Source organism: Panthera pardus, unplaced genomic scaffold (assembly GCF_024362965.1).
Source record: "Panthera pardus isolate Hobbes unplaced genomic scaffold, ASM2436296v1 HiC_scaffold_19, whole genome shotgun sequence".
In the NCBI taxonomy this organism is placed as follows: Eukaryota; Metazoa; Chordata; class Mammalia; order Carnivora; family Felidae; genus Panthera; species Panthera pardus.
In genome coordinates this window covers 11,409,886-11,430,543 of record NW_026526754.1, presented here as the reverse complement: position 1 = coordinate 11,430,543, position 20,658 = coordinate 11,409,886, and the positions used below count along the sequence as shown (strand labels likewise).

The window sequence follows — 20,658 nt, the reverse complement described above, 5'->3', positions numbered from 1 at the left end:
TGTTTATTTTTAAGAGAGAGAGAGAGGAGAGAGAGAGAGAGAGAGACATAGCGCAAGCAGGGGAGGGGCAGAAAGAGAGGGAGATACAGAATCTGAAGCAGGCTCCAGGCTCTGAGCTATCAGCATAGAGCCTGACACGGAACTTGAACTCACAGACTGTGAGATCATGATCTGAGCTGAAGTCAGATGCTTAACTGACTGAGCCACCCAGGCACCCCTGCTCACTCTGTATCTAACTCAGAGGAAGTAGCATACACTTCTATATATATTGACACAGAATTTAAAATTAGGTAATGACAATGATACCCTTATAATTATTATCTTCAAGGAAATGCCTAAACCTGTACACTGGTTCAATGAAAAATAAGTACGTAAGTGCAATGCTTCCATAATCCCATAATGTAAAGTAAATAACAGTTTCACTTATTGGAAAGACCAATATTCAGGGCACCACTGGAAAAGAAATCAATCATTTATCAACCATAATATGGTATAGGCACCCCCAAAAAATGTTGTTTTAATGTTGACAAGTCAGAAATTGTTAGCCCAAATCCAGAGGAATGGAAAGACCAGATAAAAATTTTTTATCAAATAAGTGACATTTCTTTCATAGACCTCTTTAACTGGTTAAACCTTGACTCCTGGGAATCTCTGCTCTGGGGAATTTTTCAATCCTATTGTTCTTCTCAGTCATGACATTAACCTAGTGAGGTGTATACTTTCGAGCGTTTTAAATACCTGTTGGCAGCCAGTTGCATGCCAACTGGTATCTAAAAGGATCGGGCAACTGGAAGAAATCAACAATAAATACATAAATGATGAAGACTTCAAGACCCTCCAGGCTGGCAACTCTTCTAATGGAAACAGAATATGTGATTCTTAGACCTGACTGTATCAACAGTGGTAACTGAGGATAATGCTACTGCGCTCAGAGAGCATGACCAAAAGGGGAGAATTGTTAAAATTAAATACAGGGACCAGACCTGAAAATACCCTGAGCAGACAAAACCAGTTAGTTAGACAAGCAAAGCTTAATTTAATTTATTTTGCAAAACAAGTGAGGTTAATCTGACCTGGGTCACTTCTTGCTTATGCCACTGAAAATCCTAAGTGAAATATAAAAAGTTCTTCACAAATGATATGAAGTAACCACTAACCAATTCCCTTTAAGAAAATTCTAATATTGTAACCTATCACTGTAAAGCATAAACACTCACTGCCTTGTACTATACAAGTTGTTCTATAACAATATACCTCTCAGCATAATTCCATGTTTTGGTTTGAGTGCTCCCGGTTTATCAACTATATTTTTGATGTGTGTACAATAAACTTTTACTAATTACTACTTAAGTGATTCATTGGTTTTACTTCTGTCTTTTTTAATGTTTATTTATTTTTGATACAGAGAGAGAGAGAGAGTGTGTGTGTGTGTGTGTGTGTGTGTGTGTGTGTGAGAGAGAGAGAGAGAGAGAGAGAGAGAGAGACAGACAGACAGAGAGAGGGGCAGAGAGAAATGGAGACACAGAATCCAAAGCAGGCTCCCCCAGCAGGCAGGGGTCGAACCCACGAACCGCAAGATCATGACCTGAGCTAAAGTCAGACACTAAACTGACTGAGCCACCCAGATGCCTCTTACTTCTGTTTTTTGTTTGTTTTGTTTTGTTTTTAATGATCTTCTGGCAGTAAAATGCTGCATCTTATGGTGGTCCTCAAACTTTTGTATTTCACATCCCATCAATCATTGAACTCTGAAGCCAGTTTCCTTCCCACTCTGGTCCCTTCACCCTCCAACCAAAGACTGGTAGGAGTAAGCAAGAAAGTTTCTTTTCCAATCATAACAGTTAAATGTTATGGGCATTCCATTGCCATTTTATAATTTATGTTTTTAATTTTTTTCTAGGACAGAAGACATTTTAGGGAGTATATTTTATCTTGAATCCATAAGTGTTCTAAAAATCTTGCAATCCACTTAACCTATTTTGTTTTCCTGCTGGTGGAGAATCCTCCTAGCATCTTGCTCCACACTCCTCTTTAATACTCAATGTCATGGGCCTTACTTAACTTGAGGCACCTTGTCCTCTTCTAGTTCAGGTATAGCTCAAGCATGCAAAGTGAAAAGGAGAATCACATGCACCCTGGAACTAATAAAAGCAATCGCACAGTTGACTGTAAACACCAAGGGCTGAGGATGCATGAAGGAATCAAATAGCCTCCCCTTTGGGACAGCTGGAGGAAGAAGCGGTCAAGACTCTTCAGGGCAAAAAGCAGTCTGCAAACCTAGGTCACGAACCTTTTGTTCGCACTGGCTTGTTAGGGGGGAGAATTCTGGCACCGTGACTGGCCACTGATGGTTGCACAGCAGCTAATGACTAAGGAACAGAGGACAGAAGTTCTGGGTTATCCTAAGTTTTGCAACTTCCTTAACTTCTCTGCACCCCAGTTTCTTCAAATGCGAAAGCAGAAACAATGGCATTGCACGGTTGATGTGAGGATTGTGTATGGATGTTCGAAACTGAACTCTGGAAAAAAATTCAAGAAGTAGTATAGAAGGGTCAGAATAGCAGGGAATAGTCAGCTGACCATTGCTACTCTGGCAGTTAAGACCAGGTTTTCCACTGTGAGAGATTCCAGAAGTTCAAATATATATTTAATATGTATTATGTTATATTATCATGTATTATTACAAAACAATATATTGTTTTGTATTATATTTTTCATATGTATTTATATACATAGATATTTAGACATATATACTACAATAAAATATAAATATTTTGGGGGGACTTCACTGAAGAAGAAGAGATCAAAGGCTTGGAAAGAAGGATAAGTAAGGATATGCCATCTAAGTGAATCAAATTATTCAAAAATCCTTTTAGAAAGGCCAAAGCAGGAGGTGAGGAGAAGTAATATTTATTTCTCTCTTTAGGGGAGATAAAAATCCTTACTTAGTTTTCTGAGGTCCAGAGGATCCTTCCATTGGCTTCTCCACAGCCCTGGCTCTCATTCCCCAAAGCAGTAAGAACAGAGTTCTCAGCCTCTACATTGATGATTTATCCCGGTCACAGAGGGGACACTCGGCTAACTGAGGTTAACAGCTTTCTCGGTTTCATTTCAAAAAGACATTAGCATGGAGGCTCTATGAAATGCTGATACGCCAAATACTGATTCATTTACCTGCAGAGTTCGCTATAAGGCAGGGACCTATTTGACAGGCAGGGATGAGCTCCCAGCCTTTTCCTAAAGGGCAATCCCATAATTCATCTCCCAGTGCTAAATTACACCTGACACCTCACTGAAGACTTCAGGTGCACTCACCCAACTGCAATAAGCCTAATGTGGAAGAAGAAGGTTGGGAATGACAAAGATATTCTTTCTGAAAATAATGTAACTAATTTATTATATATATCTGTAATATACATTTCCAGGCAGAGTTGGGTTAAGGGTAGGAATTGAGTAGATGTAGGGGTGTGATAGCCATATACACAGCAGTACAGGATGGCCCAGGTCAGGTCTTTACCCCGGCCACAGTCTTATGCATGGGGACTTCCATGTTGTGCATTACTACCTGAGGAACATGCCGCTTGACATGCCCTTATGATTGACCTATTCACCAAATGAATGCCAAGCTTTCTGTAATCTGGGCTTTCCATATTCTATTCTCATTCCAAATTTACCAGAAAGCAGGTTGTCCAGAAGCTGCGGAGAGGTAGGCTCTATTATTCCTCAATGGAGCTTTTTGTAGAGAAGCTGGACAATGTATAGAAGCAGAACATCTGTCTCCTACCCTTCAGCAAAGGGTGTCTCAGTAGCCAAGTTCTTTAGCATGGTGGTTACCTTGTCAGACAGGGCTATAGAGGCCACAGGGGTGGTTTGGTAGAAGGGAAATAAAAACAGCTTGACAAGTTCATTCATAGTCTAGCTTCCTCATGATTCTATCCAGGACTTCTCTTCCACTTTTAGTATGTGCTGGAGGTCTTGGGCCATTTTACTTCATGCTATGTGAAGAAAATAAGCAAGCACATGAGCCTGGTCAAAGCTCAGGGGACCTTTGGAGGAGTGAGACTAGATGTTTTCTGTCTAACTCCGGAAGTTATGTGCTAGATGTTGGGGACACTGCAGTGAATGGTCAGACACAGGGTCTTCTCTCATGGAGTTTTTAGTCTAATTTGGATACCTGAGCTTAAGAGGAAGAATTAAGTTGACTAAGAAGAAGAATTAAGGTGTGCATAGCCAGACAGTGCCCATCCTTATTAGGTGTTTGATAACTGTTTGCTAAGTGAAGAAATTACAAATGGGGTGAAAAGAAAAGAAAAGAAAAGGAGATAAACATTATTAAGTGCATTTCATGTCCCAGATTCCATACTAGATCACTTTCTGAAATATTTCTTTAATTTATACATTTATTTTGAGAGAAAGAGTAAGAGAGGAGGGACAGAGAGAGAGGGAGAGACAGAATCCCAAGCAGACTCCATGGTATCAGCGTGGAGACTGATGCAGGGCTAGAACTCATGAACATGAGATCATGACCTGAGCTGAAGTCAGACTCTTAACCACTGAGCCACCTAGGTGCCCCATGCTACATCACTTTCATCACACTAGCTGATTCATCACAAGATGAACAATCAAAGTCAAGGTCAGACCCTGGTATATGTTTCTGAGAGAGTGTCTTTCATGGCACAAACATGGGAAACTGTGGTTTTAGTAGAAAGACTGCAAGACAAGTTGTCCATAAAATTGGAGCTTTAGTACTCCCTCTGTTGTTTGTTAATGGCATAACCTTAGACAAGTCATTTATCCTCTCTGAGCCTTAGTTTCCACATCAATAAATCAGGGATGATAATACCTATCTCCTAGGATGGCCAAGAGGATTTAATGAAATGGTTAATGTAAACGGCTTTTAATTATAATTAAGACCCTGCTCTCTGTAAAACAAATATCAAATTTTATTCAGTTCACTTTTTAAGAGTTCATTCTGCTTCTAAACAATGACATTTTAAATGGTTTTAACAGTTCCAACAACAACATCAGAAACAATAGTAAGGTTGTCCTGGCAGTTATCAAAATGGTACTTGGGGACATTTGTATCAGGAATACTCTTATAAAAAGATGAAGTTTCTTCAAGGTGATTATTTTCTCTGTACTTATCAAATATTTGGGAAAATTACTGATACCCCAATATTAATGCATGTAAGTCTATATAATTAAGTTTTTTCTTTATAAATCTATCTCTTTTGCTCCTTCAGAATTCCTGAGAATTCTTTAGAAGAATTAAAATTTGGAGAACACAGGAGAATAGATTTCAGACTCTCACTGAATAAAGGACTATTCTATTTAATGATAGTAAGTGCACTTTCCCCAATCAGCATTTTAACTATTATTTTCCCAGCAATCCTTTGCTCTTCTTTTAGTCAGGAAAAGAGGTTAAGTATCACCCCTGTTTAACTTTACTCTCTACTTTTATTTTTAACTATTTTTTGTTCTCTAATTGTGTCTTGGTTTGTGACACTTCTTATGTTGAAATCTGTGAATTCTATAATTTCCTTCCCCTTCTTGAGATCATTAGTGAGGTGGTTCTATTATACCAAAGTGGGAATCAGTCCTCAGGGATGCACTGGACAGTCTCCCACCTAAATGTGAGGGATCACCATTTGTCATTACTCCTTGTTTATGGACCTTCAGCCAATTTTCAATCTATGTGACCATGCACATATTCTACCCAATTTGAATTAATTTTGTAAGTGGAAATTCATGGAGCAGTGTATCAAATGCTTTAGTAAAATCCATATATATTACCTCTAGTGCATTCCCTTCATCCATTAATCTCGTAATGCGATTTAAAAGAGTGATCACATTTGTCTGGAATGATTTGTCCTTTATCCATCCCTAAAGCTGCCTCCTGCTCTTGGCTCCATTATCCCCTACATCCGTTCAGTTTTTCTCTCTGCACATTTGAGTCATTATATTATTAGGCACAGAGGTTACATTTTAATAGTTGATAATTACTGAGAACACCTTTTTTTTTTCTGTTTCGAAAATAGTTTCAATTTTCAAATCTTTAAAATATGGATTACTGAAAATAATATCTATTGATTGTTAAATTCCGAAGCAAATTGCCTTATGCAATCTCTTTATTTCAAGCTATGATTCTGTTAACAATTAATTTGCCTAGGTCCTTCTTTTTTTTTTTAAAGTAAGTTTTTATTTTTATAAAGTATAGTATATTATTTAAGCTCTCTTTCCTGTTCTCCTTATTTGAATTGCTTTTCCAGAATCATATTTTCATTTCTTCCTGGGAAAGATGTCTACTGTGTTGCATAAGGTAAGGGTGATTATAAATATCAGATTCTTGCTGTAACTCTAATGTCATCATACCAGCTATGAATGTCTACATTTATTTGCAAAATAAGTCTTAGCATATGTTTTCCTATATGTATTGAGAGCAGTTTGCCTGCCTGGTAAACATATTCCTCACCTTATTTTGATTTATGTAGAATTTTCTTCTGAAGAAGTTAAGGGTTATATGGCAAATCAGTAAATTTGGGGCAACAGTTGACTAAAAATAAAATATGTTTCAAAAGAGTAAGAAGAGTAGGAATGAGAGTGATAATAGCCAAAGAGAAGAATGATAAAATCAGGAGAAGCAGGTATGTAACAAGTAGAAAAGCATGCAATAAGCAAAGGACCTTTAGAAACGTAGCAACAAGAATATCAATTAAGACTATGGAGGGACTTCCTTTCAAAAGGTGAGGAGGCTCAAATATGGATTGATGCTTTGAGATCAATTCTTTGGCACATAGCTCCAATGCAAGCTACTTCTCCCTATCTATCATCACAGTCATTATCCAATGTTGCTTTTTTCCTCCACCAACATTCTGTTTGGGAATGAAGGATTCAGCACTTCTTTTTCAACTTTCTGCTTCAGTGGATGAAGGTAAGTGAATACTGAAACAAGGTTAGGTTCACAGGATATTTAAGCATCTCCTCCGTGGACACTCGCCACTGACCCTGATAAGATACCACTTGTAGGATACATGCAGTGCACAGGGATCAGTGTCTTATTAACTGATGGGGTGAAATGAGCTTTACCCAAGATAAGAAATTATGACTTTATATTAAATAAGATTCAATTTTATAATCTAAATTTGTGGTTGACTAGTGTATTTCAATAAGATATTCTATAGAGGTGTATTGAAAGCCATTGAACTACTAATCAATGACTTAGGTTCAACATGCACTCAAGCAAAAGACTATTGAATGGAAGACTAGACAATAAAAATGGCTATAAATTGTCTTCCAATTTTATCTTCATTTTGATGTCTATTCTCTTCCTCCTGTAATAAACAAGTCCATTGTAGATCAAAATCAACTTGTACCCAAGAAATATGCAGCCTCACATTGATATGTGAATATCCATTCATTTGGTTAGAAATAGAAAGTATTTATTACTGGGAAGCAAGAGTTGCATATGAAATTATGTCAATATGCATGAATAAATTCTGATTTTATGTGACATTAATATTAAGAAGTTGTGGGCATGTCTCAAAGTGTACCTTCCTATGTATAAGCGTCTATGCTTATACTACACAAAGCATTTGTATTGAGAACTTAAGAGGCTTTTATTACTCATGCTCTATTTTTCAAAGAAATTTTCATAATCATTTCAAATACGTAGAGTTTTAGGGAGAATTTACACATTTGTATATGTGCCTTAAAATAAAAACCATTTTCCCTGGTTCTTTAAATTTGACTGAGAAAGCCCTAAAGTCTCAGTTTGTGAAGAAAGCCCTCTATCTCCATGTCCATTCTGACTTTCCCTTTTCTGGACTAACAAAAACCTAAAAACTGGGTCTGAAACTGGGATATTTTCATTATTATATACTTAATACAGGATTATTATTTTTAGGAAGCTATTACTTAAGAGTTGCACTAAGAGGGAAGTAGAACAGGGTCCCTGTGGCCATCTTTACTGCCTGGCATATGAAGGTGCCATGATGGAAAATGTGACTCAAGCAAACATTCAACCTACTAACTTTAATTTTTTATTAATTTTAATTTTCTGTGATGTATAGCTTCCTTGTCTTTGAATTTTCCTTCCTCCTCCTTTTTAATATCTAGTGCACTTCTGTTATGTGCCAGACATTGTGGTAGGTGGTGGTAATAAGCCATGAGCCATGCCCTCAAGAATGTGCACTCTTTAAGAGGGAGAGACAAGTAAATTGATATGAATCCTGTGGAGTGCTAAGTGTTAGAGAGGTGAGGGTGCTCTTAAGGCACAGAAAAGTGGCAGTTTATTCCTCCTGGGAGAAGGCTGGTGAAATTCCTTAGAAGAAATGATGCTTAAGTAGAGTTTTGAAAAATGAGTAGGAAGTATCTAAAGTAGGGTTTTTTAACCTGGCATCCATGGATTCCTAATAAATCTATGGATAGAGTTCCGTGGGTCCGTAAACTTGGATGGGACCAAAAAAAAGCACCTTTACTTTCACTAATATTGAACCACATTTAGCATTTCCTTCAATTATAACTGCAGGAAACAAACCACAGTAATATTAATGGTCCCAGTGACAATGTGACCAACAAAAATCCTAGCTGTTTTCATATCACATCCATACCATATATTTTAGGCAATTTCAAAACATCCCTAATGTTCACTACTCCTTAAAATTATAGCACTGGACCTTATTCATCCAAAAATTACAGTTACAGTTCTACTCCTGGACTATATCAACATTTTAATAAAAATTACACATATGGTCATAATAGAAATTAATTTTAATAATTTCAATGATTTTAATCTTTTGATAACTCAATCTCAATATAAATTGGTTTCTCATGGATTCTATGTATTTTATTTCAGACATTTAAAAGTATTACTCTGAGAAGAGGTCCATAGGCTTCAGGGCTATGGCAGTCTAGAAATAGGGTCCATGACACAGAAAAAGTTAAGAACGCCTGAATCAGTAAGAAGACTGGGGAAAGGACAGTGGTTCTTTCAGGAAAACAAAAAGTTTATGTTTGACTTTGAGCACTTTATCTTGATGTTTCAAATTATACATACTATTTATTTATTAAAAAATGTTTATTTATTTATTTATTTTGATAGAGAGAGAGAGAGCACAAGCGAGTGCACAAGTGGGAGGGGGCAGAGAGAGGGAGAGAATACCATGCAGGCTCTGCACTGTCAGCAAAGAGTTCGATGTGGGGCTTGAACCCATGAATCATGAGATCATGATCTGAGCCCAAATAAAGAGATGCTTAACCAACTGAGACACTCAGATGCCCTATACATGTTTCTTTACAAGCAAATGTTGCTGGTATGAAGACTAAATATGTGCGTGTCAGTTCTGTGAAATGCAGTGAGTAATATATACTCACTATGTTTTCATAGGGACATGTTCCTGGGGAACAAAACTATTGATTAGGCATATAAATAACTCACAAAATTTCTAAGTCTAACAAGGACGGTCTGTCATGGCGTTAGACTCTGTAGCCAGTTGTGGGTGATAAAGGCCAAAGAAAGATGCCTGAAATACTTACTTACTCCGTTTTCCTGCATGAGCAGAATGCTAACGATCATTTAATATCAATCAACATTTGTCTTACCTGCATTTCAATGGTTGGATACGTGCTGGAAGTACAGAATATGCTAAAATTTTATCAAATATTAATGGAGGCATCTCATAACGTAGGAGAGAATACCTGACCAGGGATCCATAGCCTGATCCATATGACCAGGTCATAGCCCCAAGTCTGATACTAATATGTGTGTCACCTTGTGCTTGTTTATTATTGGTAAAATAGAGGCAATGACTCTCACTTTAACTTATCTCATAAGTTTGCTCTTAGGATCAAATATGTCATTATATTTTATGTTATGAATGTAGAAATAACAGTGAAATGTTTTATCCTTGCATTAAAATTTTTTGAATATAGAATCTTTTAGACAAATGGGATTGAAAAATATATCTGTATGTGTAAAATATAAAAGGCAGATGTAGCATATGACATATATCTGTAACATAGGAGTTAAATTCTTACAAGACTGAAAACACTGAACTTGCTATCCTAAGCCACTGGATTATTCCATAGTATCATTTCCCTATGGCTGGTAACAGGCTTTCACATATGACCTGTAGGAACTGTAGTGCAAGACAGCAATGAATTTATGTATGCGCTATTTAGATTTAGTGGCACTAAGATCACAAGAAAACACATTTAATTAGTGGAGTGCATTCAATTCTAAGATTTAGATCACTTTCTCCAAATAAGCTTGTTCTTCATAGGAATCACGTAAGCACATGTTGACAAATATTGCAAACAATGGAAGAAAGACACCTATCTCAGGACTTTTCTTCCTAAAAAAATTCTATTCTCATTTATTATGCTTTTCATTAAAACTAGCAAAGGATGTAAGTACTGGCCTGGGTCTTCTATTCTTTAAGTCAACGTTGAAAGTTTATTTCTGCAGTAAAATACACCTTTCACATTCTGAGTGTCGCCATATAAATCAAACAAAGAGAATTGCATTCCAATTCTCTCCATTACCACAGAAGCATACAAGTTACCAACCAGAACATTCTTCCATTTTTAGCTTGAAGTATTTTTCAAACTCAAGTATGCTTAGAAGCATTCTTAAGTCAAGGCTGTTGGTGATTATACCTGTTAGACTTATTCTGTATAAATTATCTAAGCCAAATGGAGTCCAAAATACTGACCCTTGACTGCCAATTGGAATAGTCCCTAACCCTCAATCATTTGCTAAAAGAGACAAATGAGCTAAATTTGAGTTCAGAAACTACTGCCTCTGAATACAAAGAAAAAAAAGAGCAAAGCTTAATATGCATCCGGGAAAGATACAGTTAATGCAGAAGGAAGAGAAACATGGGGTACCACTCTAACCAGCTCATGGTCATGGCTTCCCAGGTACAGTCACCTGCACAGAGATACACAGACATACATTTATCAACTCACATAAATGGACCGGAGTGACTACACATTCTGAAATGAAGAGAAGAAAAACCCAATGAATTTCCCCCACATCTTAGACAGTACATACATCCCCACTAACACACTCCCTCAACAAGAATAAGATCCAGAAGTCCTTAAGCAGTTTTGTGGGCATCAATTATAAATTAATGAAACCTGCTGAGGGCAGACACACAAAGACACACAGTTCCAGAGGTAAGCACTGAAGCAGGGCAGACACCTGACAGAAACAGAAATTCCAAAACCGAAAAGATTGTATCCTGGATACCAAAGCAAATGATGGATTCAGGGTGAACAGATTTGTATCCTGGACAGTGAAGCACACGGTAGGTTTATGAAGCATGGTAAATGACTTCTAAAACCATTCTCCCTACTACCCAAATAAAAAAAAAAAAACAACTTAAGTCTAATGGTTCCTATCCTTTATAAGGTTGTCCTTGCAGTGGAGAAAGCTTTGGTCAATGGTCTTGGTCTTTTCAACTGGCTTCAAGGGCTCTGCCTCTGAATAAGTCCTCAGGCTCCTTTCTTTTTCCATTCTCTTGGGTAAGGGATGCTCTGTTTACTTCATGTGAGCTTAGATTTATGAGGTGCTGAGAAACAGGAGTATGAGGACCTTCAAATTTTTCTTCTAGATTTAACTGCGAGTCAACACAGCATCTTGGCATTGGTTAACACATTTGCGTTATAAAGCTGTTTGTTACTGGAGCCAATCTGATGCCTCAATGAAAGCAAGAACAAAGCAACAACTGAAGAAGTCTTCCCCTTATTCCCCTCCAAACAGCCCATTCCTTTCTGAGTCCAGACTCCTGACTGCACATGAAACTGTAGAGCACTGACTGGGGGGGTAGCGGCACTCCCTCCTCAGCTGGAGACTGCATTCAGAAAGAATAGATTTTTCCTGGCTTCTGATAGTCTGAGACATTGTGCCTGTCACTCAGAGGGTGAGAAAAATAGGGTTCAGAAGAGAAAGCAGAGATGTATAAACAGATGCGAGAGTGGGAAGAGCATACAAAGTAGGGAGATGGCAGAGACTGATATCACACCTACCCCAGGATGGGCCACTCTCCCTGTGCCTGAAAGAGGCTTCCAGGCTATTTTAATTATAAATATTTATATCCACGGAAGCAAATTCAGAAGGATTTATATCCCAGGAGAGCGCAGATCAATAGATCTGAGCAAACCTCATCTCCAGGCTGACCACTTAACACTGTTATCACCGATTAGGGCTGCCCGGCCCTCTGGGAGGGTGTTGGGTTCTCCTCTTGTCCTTTGTAGGTCCACCCCATTCTTGGCCCCAAGAGGAAATCAATATCAGGAGGCACGGATCGATACCCAGGACATCTGCTTGGCTGCAGCGGCTCACCTTAGGACCGGAGTATGGTTAGCCCTCATCTATCCCGCAAACTCCCTTACAAGCCCCTACACCCTCCCAGTTCTGCTGGGGGCATCCCGAGTTTGATCTTTAGCTCATTTAGCAGAAATGCGGCTGACTCTTTTGAGTAAGGAAAGAAAAACTTGGTTATCATTTGCCTCACTTTCCAAAAGTGAGGAAACTTACCAGACCTCAAGGATTGGGTCATTTCCTGCCTCATGCTTCCTGCTGCCGACTCTCTGGCCACCAAGTACTGTCGGAGCGGCTGGCGCTGGCTGGGTTTCTGTTCCAGGTCTGCCTGCGTCTCCCTATGCTTGGTCTGCAGTTGATAGATCCTCTGCTCCTGAAGCATCCAGCTATTGACCCGCCCAGGGAAAGAAAGAAAAAAAAATGGAAAAAAATCAATTAATACTAAACGGCTTAACAAAAACCCTGCATGCATAGCACAGGCCTGAAGCTTACAGGGTAGGAGTTGGGGTGGTCTCAGTGACAACACTGGTTGTGGGGACAGGCTCAGCCAGCTAGAAAAGCTGATGTTCCAGGGACAGGAAGCCAATATGGTAGGCGTGATCACACATACAAACACACACACACGCACACGCACATGCACAAGCACGCACACCCATGTCAGCTCAGTCTGACATGCCCTAGTCTGGGAGCAGAGGACAGTGCAGGTGCATGTTCATTGTGAGCTGGTGCAGGGTGACACATTCACCAAAACAGAAGGGTTGCAACCAAACTCATAGAAGGGGTGGGTATTTTTCTGTTTTTTTTCTTTTTTTTAGGGGGAGGGGGAGGAGCGGAAGGGGAGGAGATACTGTTTTGTTCTGAAAAGGTAATACCATTTACGTGTTGCAGAGAGGTACCCCGGGCATTTCTTCGTGCGTCTCCCCATCACACGACCACATGCAGGCACACATGAAGCTTTTTAAAGGGGAGCAAGAAAATGAGGGAGCACCATACCTCAGCTGCCAGGCCCTCTCTCTTCTGCAGGAGCTGGCTTTGAAGGTTCAGGATTTTTGCATCTCGCTGTTCCAGCTGTAAAGAGTTTACATAGGGAGGGAGCAAGGAAGGATCATGAATGTCAACCAATGAGCAATTAGCATGACAAGACTAAAGTATTGATCCACTAAAGCTCACTGCACTGCTGTAGCCCCAGAGGTAAGGCAGCTCCCCTGTCACTAACTCCGACAGTGCATTTCAGAAGCCTGTAATGTAGGGCTGGCTACTTTTGTAACCCTGACCCTTTCTCAGGGCAGGGGAGGGTGGCACCCTCATACTGTTCAGCCGCAGCTCTAAGAGGGATCTCTATCCCTGGGCAGAAAGCTGCAGAGAAGAGCGGAAAGAATGGAAAGATTTTGGCTGTTCTACTTCATTCATTTTTTTTTTTTTTTTTTTAAATACAGCTCCCTCCCGATGGCACCAGGCAGCTCTAGGTATTGATTGGAGAAGGGCTAGGGAGAAATCCTGGCCTGACAGCTGGGGCTGGAACTAGGGTGGTTTACCATTCTGCATGGTCAGGGGCAAAGTGCCTTCTGTAGTACTAACTTCTGGCCAACCCAAATACGTACTTCCTGGGCACATTTTACTCATTTTAAACAGGAAGGTCCAAAATGGGAGGGGAAAACGTCTTATTTCACTAAAGAGGAACCCTTATTCCTAGGTATAAGTCTATAATACAACAAAAGAGAAAATGATGGAGTGTGGGATTCGGCAGACACAGTGTTTTGCTACACCAGCCAGGGGAGGCATTTCCTGTTAGTTTCTCCATTCTCCACTGATTCCTCTCCTTGCTACTCTTAATTATACACATACTAGCCTTTCTTCATCATTCTTCTACTTTTTCCCTATCCATTCCACACCTTTACAAGTTCACTTCTTAAATTGCTTTTCCAATTTCATTCCATAGCTTCATTAAAGATCTACTAGCAGTCCATCTCCTCCCTGAAATCTTCCAAGTAGTGGTGATCATTTATTCTTTTCTGAGCTTTTACTATGTGCCCCAAACTTCTCTCCAATGATGGGCAATAACAGATATGGTCTCTATACTCAAAGAACTTACAGACTAGCTGAATCAATGAGCTACCCATTGACAACAAAACCACCCATCCATTCTTCATCCGTCCATCTATCCATTTGTTGATTCATTCAATCTGTGCTTATTGAGAACTTCCTATTGTCAGGAACTGCTCTTTGCTAAAAATATAAAATGTGACAGAGACTTGAGTGCTTGCTGATAACCATTTCCTCTTCTTCTTCCTGGGTAATCTATATTTCCCAGCTTTTTTTGTAATAGAGCCTCATGACTGAGTTCTGGCCAAGAGAATGTGGGTGGAAGTGATGCATGCCTGGCCTGGCTCATAAAAACCTTCCACCTTATCCTCTGTTCTCTTTTCCTTCCATTGTACCCTTGATGGCAATATGTTGAAGATAGTGGTGCAATCTAGGTCTGGCAGAGAGTTGCCTGGACCCACAGTGGATTATCATATGAAGAATAAATCTGATGTGAAGTTACTGAGGACTTTTTGTGTGTGTTAATGTCCATGTAGCAGTTAGTGTTTTCTTACTGACTAATAAAAATGTTAAATAAGAATAGACATAGCACTTGCCTTCACAGAGCTTACAGTCTATTCGGTGAGAAAGAGATTTAAATAAATAATTACAAAAATAAACATAAAAAGACAACTGTGATAAGTATAATAGGGAGAGGTCTGAGCCAATATACACACATATCAGAGGAAAGTTACCTAGACAACTGCGATTGTGCAATTATGCTGAGAGCTGAAGGGTAAGTGAATTGGGAGAACATGAGGACATTCCAGAAATAGACAACAGAACCAGCAAAGTTGCTATTGTAAGGAGTGAGGTACATTCTAGGAACTGAAAGAATCCGTGTGTTAGTAGAACAGAGAATGAGAAGAGATATGGTGCAACATTAGGACGGGGAACTGGGTAAGGTTCATTCAGGGTCTTGCAGGTTATGGATCTTAGTTTCCATCCTAAGATCACTGGGAAGCCACTACAGTGTTTTAAGCAAGACTGATAACAAAGTTTTATTTGTATGTTGTATGAGAAGTTCTCTCTGGCTGCAGTATGAAGAATGAATTGATAGTCTCATTTCCAGCCATATGGCAGAACAGAAATATTCCTTTAATCAAAAATCTTAGGATATTCCAGCTAAAGTAGAACAAATGTTCTTTTATTTTATTTTTTAATTTCTATTTAAATTCTAGTTAGTTAACATGCAGTGCAATATTGGTTTCAGGAGTAAAACTCAGGGATTCATCATTTACATACAACATTCAGTGCTCATCATAACAAGTGCCCTCCTTAATACCCATCACCCGTCTAGCCCATTCCCCCACCCACTTTCCTCCATCAACCCACAGTTTATTCTCTACCGTTAAGACATCTGTGTTTTGTTTGTTTGTTTGTTTTGTTTTTTGACAAATGGCTAAGTTTGCAAGTACAGAACTCCCGAAATGCCTTGAAGAGCACTACCTAGTCTCAGTTACTGGAGAGATTAGCTTTTAACACTCATGTGGACCCAGTGGCCCATACAAGTTAGGAAGTTAGAACTGATATTCCCCATACAAAACTGGGACCCCTAAAAGGATGGCCTAGGGGGAAAAAAAGAAAAAAATCTGTTTTTCCAAGGATGCTTAACTTCCCCTGACCCATGGGAAAAAGTCTCCCCTGAGAATTTGCGACTATGCCTTACAGGTTTGAGGATTTATACTTGCTACCCACCAAGTTCAGAGACCTCTAAGCTGAAAACTTAAAATCAAACTTGGTCTCAGGCTAGTAATGTTCCTGTGGCATTTGACAAGGGCAAACCCAAAAATACTCTGGAAGGCCACAGCTTCATATAGGTCACCTGGGATTCTTATCAAGAAAGCTCTGCTTAAGATATATCCACATGTTACAAAACTAAAAACCATGAGTGAGAGTAATAGACAAAAAAAACAGCATGACTTAGATGTCTGAGAATTTCAGATGATAGAGCAATCTGGAGGAGACTGCAAAGTAAGTGTGCTTAAAGTTATTAAAAACATGAAAGAAGGTATCAAAATCATACAAAAATAGTGAGGCCTAATGAGAAAATAGAATGAACTGGAGAGAGGTCATACAAGTAATGCATGAGGATCAAGAATGCAACCCTCTTGCCAAATGTGCAGGATTTGGTACATATTGGGATTCAGGAAGCAGTCATTTTTATCTTTCTCTTTTCCCTCCTTACGTTAGGTATGTAATTTACACAGGACAAATCTCCAACTTACTTTGTTAGTGATATCTAATGTATATGTGCATAATGACTGCCCCAAAGCCAGAAAATATTTTTCATATTTAAAACTGATGGTCAGCTCATAAGACATTCTCTGTTATGATTGTTGAAGTGCCTCATAAAGGAAAATATCATCTCAGTGTGATTTCTTTGCTTCTTTGCACTCTTCAGCTCAATGTTCTCTTTCCAGCTGGGCACAAATTGAGGACACTGGCCTTTTCAATGGTGGACAAAGAGCCATAATGGGAGGGAGGTGGCAAGTATCAAAGGAAGGCTCAAAATAAGAAAGGCTCATTATTTTATCAGAAACCTTTTTTCTTGCTACTGTTTAAAAAATTATTTCTATATCTCATAAAGGAACTAGGAATAAGTAATATAGTAACATCAAAAGGTTACCTGGTCAGCCTGAGCTGGTGCTGTGGAAGAACCAATATTGCTTTACAAATCCCATGATATTCCTTTATAGACCCAATTTCAAGTATAATAAGAGTTTTTGGGAATGGGGAGACTTAGACGGAATTGGATGATCCTAAACTGGTGAGATCAGGTCAATTTCATCCACCTCTAATCTCATGAGACAGTGATCATGATCACTACCATTGTTACTTTTTACTGAAGTTTGGCTAGTTGCCTGACCACGTGTTATTCCATTTAATTGCCAGAAAACTTCTGCAGAGTGAGCACTAATATCCCCATTTCTCAGATGACAGATACAAAAAAATGTAATAATCCAAATTCTCAAATTTTACATCAGAACCAGGGGTAGGATAAATGCCCTTAGCCTTCCTTAGCAGGTTTGGATAGAGGCAAAACCATTCATAGCACTAAAAAAAGCAGGGGCTCATAGAGAATTTCTTTCTTTGTGTACCTTTACAGAAAGTTGTGTTCTGAGCAGCAAAATGAGACAACTGAGCTCAACAACGTTTGTTTCTCTTCCAGTAGCAAATGTAGACTTACTCCAGTAGGAAAGAGAGATTTGGACAACGGAGATTTATCGAACTGGGTATACTGGTGAGGCTGCTTTCAATCAGGGCTGTTTATCATGAAAAGAGTCAAGTTATCTGAGCTCTTTTCTTTCTCCCTCAGCCAAATATCCCATTGATCCATGAGGTGTGCTGGTTGTCCCTTTAGATGTGTCCCTTTAGATGTGCCTTCTGGTCTGTCTGCACCAGGACCCCAAGGCCATCTTTGTCCAAGCCACCATCATATTATTCCCAGAAGCCTCTCAATGGGCCTGCCTGCCTGCACTTTTACAACTTGGGACCAGTTCACCCCACAGCGGCCCAAGCAATCTTTTACAAATTAAATCAGACAAGTCTACTCCCTCTCTTAAAGCCCTCCAAGGCCTTCCCATTTCACTTTGACAAAACCCCCTTCTCTTTGCCAAGGCCTGCCCTATCCTAAAAGATCTGGCTTTGCACATTTCTCCCCTTGGCTTTCTTTGCTGGAATCGCTGGGTCACCTTTCTGGTCCCCAAACACTCCAATATCCTGTGTGCTGGGCACTCAGTGTTCTTCTTTGCCTGGAAGTCTCCATCCCCACATCCTTCCTTGGCCGTTCTTCTTGTTCTTTAGCTGTTGGCTCAAATATCACCTTCTGAGAGACCACCCGCCTCAGAGGCCACTCCCCATCACCTTACCCTGCTTTGCTATCTTGCTTTTGAACACTGAATCTCAATTACCAAGCACAGTGCCTGGCATATGGACATTTAGTAATATTTACAAGAATGAATAATGAGTTCCATATCTTCATTGACACTCATGATCTTCTAAGATAGAGGAAATGAGATACCCAATGAGTAAAGAAAAGTTATTATTAGTAAGTCAGCCTTGGAAAGAAAGTCTTTTGAGAGTTTTCTCAAGGTAGATAATAATTTAAATGGGGAAATCAGAAGAGATAATTGTTTATATTAGTAATGTTATGGGTGAAATTAGGCTGATAAAAATAAAAATCTGGGCTGGTGACTATTCGCACTTACTATTTATGAAGTTGCAATACTAACAATCAAGTGATATTTATATAGTATTTTTCTAGCATAAGTAGCACTTTTGCACATATTAACTCATCTTTTTAAATAACAACTTTATGAAGAAACAGGTATTATTCTCTGCATTTTACAGATAAGAAGATTGCTAGAGGCATTATAGCTAGTGAGTAGCAGGTCACAACATGGTCTGGTAAACCTAAAAATCCAAAGATCCACCTTAAGAGAATATTTTCATTTATAGCATACTTGGAAAAAGGACATATGGATACACAGAGGAAAAACTATTGTTTAGGGTGGTGCATTAAGTTCCAATAGGCTGGTGTGTTCTTTTCCTAGGGCTATTGTAAAACAGCAGGAGTCTATTCTCTCACAATTTGAGAGGGTAAAAGTGCAAAATCAAGGTATTGGCAAGGCCATGCTCTTTCTGAAGTCTCTAGGGGAGGACTCATCCTTGCCCCTTCCATCTTCTGGTGGCTCCTGGCAATGCTTGGCATTTCTTGGCTTGTAGCAACATCACTTCAGTATCTGCCTTTGTCTTCACATGAATTCTTTCCTCTGAGTTTGTGTTTTCTCTCCTCTTCTTAGAAAGAAGGACATCAGTCATTGGATTTAGGGTCCAGGTTAAGCCAGTATGACCTCAACTTAACTAATTACATTTGCAAAGACACTATTTCTAAATAAGGTCACATTCTAGAATTCTGAGTGGACATGAATTTGGGGGAGATACCATTCAACCCACTGTTGATGGGAAGTTTCAAACTGTAATGCTTCCCTTTCCTGTTTACCCTCAGTTTCTGTATGTCCTCTAAAAGAGTAGGTATCCCTATATTTGCTAATAGCATTTTGCTCTCTCCCCTGCCAGTGACTTAAACCCACTAACTCTTATTCCTGTTCCTTCCCCCACCAGAAATATTTCTTTAATATTCTTTGTGGATTAATACACACACACACAAACACACACACACACACACACACACACACACACACACACACACATCATGAATGTGTCCAATGTACAGTGTTTTTAGAGCCTTTCCTAGGGTAAGGATCCTAATTATGTTCCTCAAGTCAAACAATTAGTAGATTCAGGCTGGAAGTATGATGGCTGTTAGGTCAAATAGTAAAATAACTAGTGATTCCAGACTGTAGTAAAGGAAGGTTGGAGGAAGAGTTCTTTAATAGCTATAACAATCATAGAGCTCTATTAGTTACATAACTAGGATTTTTTTTCAATAGAAGATTTGAGGTTTGCAGTCTTTATGGTGTTCTTTCTCATACCATAGGAGTGTATATTTAAAAGACAATGCTCTACCCTATGATCCAGTAATTGTACTACTGGGTATTTACCCCCAAAATACAAAAACACTATTTAAAAAAAATTTTTTTTAACATTTATTTATTTTTGAGACAGAGAGAGAGCATGAACGGGGGAGGGTCAGAGAGAGAGGGAGACACAGAATCCAAAACAGGCTCCAGGCTCTGAGCTGTCAGCACAGAGCCCGACACGGGGCTCGAACTCACGGACCGTGAGATCATGACCTGAGCCGAAGTCGGACACTCAACCGACTGAGCCACCCAGGCGCCCCACAAAAACACTATTTAAAAGGATACATGCACCCCTATGTTTATTGCAGCATTATTTACAATAGCAAAATTATGAATTATGGAAGCAGCCCAAGGGTCCATCTCTAGATGAATGGATAAAGATGACGTGCTGTGTGTATGTACGTATATGTGTGTGTGTGTGTGTGTGTGTGTGTGTGTGTGTATAATGGAATATTATCCAGCCATAAAAAGAATGAAACCTTGCTGTTTGCAACAACATGGCTAGATCTAAAGGGTATAATGCTAAGCAAAATAAGCCAGTCAGAGAAAGACAAATACCATATGATTTCATTCATACATGGAATTTAAGAAATAAAACAGATGAACAAAGGAAATTAAAATAATAAAAAAGAGACAAAGCAAAAAAACAGACTCAACTATAGAGAACAAACAGAAGGTTACTAGAGGGGAGGTGGGTGGGGCATG

General features: G+C 39.1%; 1 long non-coding RNA gene across 1 annotated transcript in view; it reads right to left on the bottom strand.

The window, feature by feature from the left end:
- LOC128778176 (uncharacterized) overlaps positions 1-13,520 on the bottom strand; it is a 42,430-nt gene extending 28,910 nt beyond the window's left edge. Inside the window, exons 1-2 of the long non-coding RNA XR_008423548.1 lie at positions 13,319-13,520; positions 12,542-12,711 (exon numbers count right to left, since the gene is read on the bottom strand). This is a non-coding gene — a long non-coding RNA (uncharacterized LOC128778176). The remainder of the gene's footprint in view (positions 1-12,541; positions 12,712-13,318) is intronic.
- Between the last annotated feature and the right edge of the window lie 7,138 nt (positions 13,521-20,658).